The sequence below is a fragment of the Apaloderma vittatum genome, unplaced genomic scaffold, assembly GCF_000703405.1.
Source record: "Apaloderma vittatum isolate BGI_N311 unplaced genomic scaffold, ASM70340v1 scaffold30559, whole genome shotgun sequence".
Lineage (NCBI taxonomy): Eukaryota > Metazoa > Chordata > Aves > Trogoniformes > Trogonidae > Apaloderma > Apaloderma vittatum.
Window position 1 is genome coordinate 9,817 of NW_009736331.1, and position 3,308 is coordinate 13,124.

General features: G+C 54.0%; 1 protein-coding gene across 1 annotated transcript in view; it reads left to right on the plus strand.

Moving 5' to 3' along the window:
* The window catches only part of LOC104279599 (patatin-like phospholipase domain-containing protein 7), an 11,115-nt gene that overhangs the window by 4,955 nt on the left and 2,852 nt on the right, over nt 1–3,308 (plus strand). The window lies entirely within an intron of this gene.

Genomic DNA, 3,308 nt, shown 5'->3' on the forward strand with positions numbered 1-3,308 from the left:
CTCTGGTGTCTGCTGGCGTTGGCGGCTCTCACCCAGAGTTTCTGCCTGACCTTGCTCCTGGCCGGACCCTGCTGCCTCCTCCAGGAGAGGCTGGGGTTGAATGTTCTTGCCATGGCAAGACCTCACTGTTGGCGCCTTCCTGGTGTGGTCCACGGTGGTTTCCTGGTGGGAGTAATTCCTCCTCCAGTTGGCCTCACCCAAGCAAAATAATTCACGTGGCAAAGATGAGCTTTTTTTAGGATGTCGGGCAGTGACAGGACTAGAGGGAATGGATTGAAGCCAGAGATGGGCCGGTTCCGCTGGGACATGAGGAAGAAGTACTTCCCCATGAATGTCGGGAGACCCTGGCCCAGGTTGCCCAGAGAGGGGGTGGCAGCCCCATCCCTGGGATTCTTTAAGGCCAGGCTGGACGGGGCTCTGGGCAGCCTGATCTAGTGGGGGATGTCCCTGCCCATGGCAGGGGGTTGGAACGAGGTGATCTTTAAGGTCCCTCCCAGCCCTGACAATTCTATGATTCATCCCCCTTGTGCTGGCGTGTGTCCTTGTGATGGCTTTGCTCTTTGGTCCTTGTGCTTTAGAGATGGGAAGAGGCTGATTTAAACCTTGGAGCGAAGGATTTTTTCCTTGCTGTCGTGAGTAGGATCTGGAGTGACTCGCTGGCTCCGCTGCTTTTTGCACACTGCTGTTATGGGGAGCACTAGTGACCTAATGGGGGACGGCTGCCAGCTCCTGCATCTTCCCAGAAAGGGACTCGAGTGCTCCAGCGGTGCCCTGCGGAGCCATTCCCTGCACATCCCACAACCAAAGCTCCCTTAACGAAAAGCATCAGAAGTTTGAAGTCTCCGAGTGTGTCACCAGTGCTGGAGCTCCTTATAAACAGTCTCTCCGCTCCTCTCGATACTTGTTCTTGCAGAGGGAAGTCTAAAGTTAGCAGTCCTCCCATCTGTGACTGTTGGGAGAGATGTCCCTGTGGTAATTCGAAATGCTAATTGCAATCACATGCCTTATGAAGAAAATATTAACAAATGTGGTTGAAACGGCCATTGCAAATGAGGAGAGTTCATGTAACATGGTTATTTAAGGCATAGACATCGAAACCTGCTAGGATGTAACGAGCGTACTGGGACAGATCTTCCTCTTCTTAGAGTTTCTCGTCCCGTTAGGAAACCTGCTTTCTGCTGGGCGAGGCCACAGACGCGAGTGTAACAAGGGGGACAATCTTTCCGAGAGTAGGTGTGGCAGGTGTTGGGCTAAGGGGGTCACTGCCCAGGGGTTGCCTGGGACAGGCTGGGCAGGTGCCACGTGTTCCTCACAGACGCTGAAGTCTTGGTTGTAGAGGCTCCAGAGGAAGGGGGAGGGTGGTGGGAGAGACTCATGCCTGTGGACGCCGTGTCTTGAAGGATCCTTTCTGTTCACGTCGTGGGTGACTCCGTGTGCTGGCTGCGCGTTTTTCGGTGGGCAGTGCCTGTAAGGGCGTTCCTGGGAACGCAGCATCGGCTCCGTGCCTCCGGGAGGGAGTCGGTTTTGCTAAAGAGGTACCTGGAGCTGTGGGGGAAGCAGCGGCACCCAGACGGGCTCAGTCGGAGGGTGACGTTTGAAATACCTTCACCTGCAGTGGCTACAGCGGCAAAGGTGATGGCAGAGGCTTTGCCCAGCTTCCCCAGGAGCCCCATCCGGTCTGAACTGCAGCAGGAGAGTCTGAGACCTCGACGGTTTCACTTGGAGGCTTTTTTGTGGCCGTAGGCTGACTTGGGGGTTTGAGTTCAGGTCTTTTCTGAGCCATAAGGACAAACTCAAGCTCTTGCTCTCTCCTGACTGCTCTCGGAACGCCCAAGTTCCTCTGCTTTCTGTTCATTGTCATCTTCGTAAGAGGTTTCTTCTGTTTGCCTTCCTCAGACCCTCCCTGGCAGCAGCCTGGCAGCTGTCAGATGGTTCCTCCTACGTGCTGGTGAGCCTTTGCTCTGCGTTTGTCCGCTCCTGGTGGTGCTGGGGATTGTCTGACTGCTTTTGTTTCTTGTAACAGTAAGAAGACAGGGTGCTGCTTGGTAGCCTGGCTGTGAAACAGCACCATCAGAGAGGGTGACACCTTGGGTTTTTTCCACCCTGGAAGTCCCTCCTTGAGTGAGATCTTGGACCGCGGGCATCTAGAAAGGCTCTGTCTGTCCTGACAATGTGTCACAAGTCTCAGGCTGGGTGGAGAAATTATGTCAGTAATTTTGTTCAAAAGGATGAAAGTGATGACGATCGCGTTCCGATTGACTGGGAGGAGGGCAAGGTGCCAGTACAAAGGGTGACGGGCAGAGACTGGCAGATCCTTGGGAGCAGAAGCTGAATCTTCCTTGGAGGGAAAGGGCACTGAAGTTTCTCCGTTTCTGAGCAAACCAAGTGCAGTGATTGAAACTGCTAAAAAAAATAAAATTGGGACTGTCTCTCAAAAGGGGGTGAGTAAAGGGAAGCCGGGTGAAGCCCTGTGCTGGACCCGGGGTACCTGTAGTGCCGGTGAGCAGGTGAGGAAGCATCTCTAGCAGAACAGAAGCTCGTTTTCACAGCAGAGCCGCTGCAGTATTTGTGTCTGTGTGGCCGTTCTGCATCCAAACGCTCCCTCAGTTGGGATTTTCTGTCTCTGTTCAGCTGTAACTGCATTTTCTGCAGCTGTGGCCGAGGGAGCACAGATGCCACCCTCTAGGCGTGGCTCAGGCACATCCCTTGTCACACTCCCACCTGCAAGAGATGTCCGTGTCGTGCAGGCTCTCGGGCGATTCCCTGCGGCAGGTTTCATGTCTCATTTCTCAAAGCCGTGATGCTTGGGGCTGTCCCCATGGCCAGGTGTCGCTCGGGGAGGGGAGGTAGCAGGATTGCTGCCCGCGGCGGCTCAAGGAGATCCAGTCACAGTTGTAGCAGCAGTCGCTTGGATTAAAAGATTTGAGAAAGAGAAATGTTCATCGTGGTTTCAAATGCCTGGTTTTGCAGCTGAGGCAGGAGACATCCCCACATCTGTCCAGGGACACCGTTATCGGGCGGTAGGTCACGCTCTGCGTTTCTGCTGCTTAAAGGTACTTTTATTAAGAAGCACTGAGGCACCTTAGCTTGCAACGAGCTGCTGGATTCCCTGATTTACATCGAAGCCCATCAGTGTTACTGAAACAAAGCCTCTAGCCGCACAGCACCCGTTTTCTTCAAATGTAGTGTTGCCTGCAGAAATCTGGCATATATTAAAAAAAGTGCTAAAAGCCCCAGACCCACACAGCAGATCTTTGGCGTGAGAAGCGTGCCCTTCCTGCGGCGGGGGCTCTCCCCCACTAACGGGA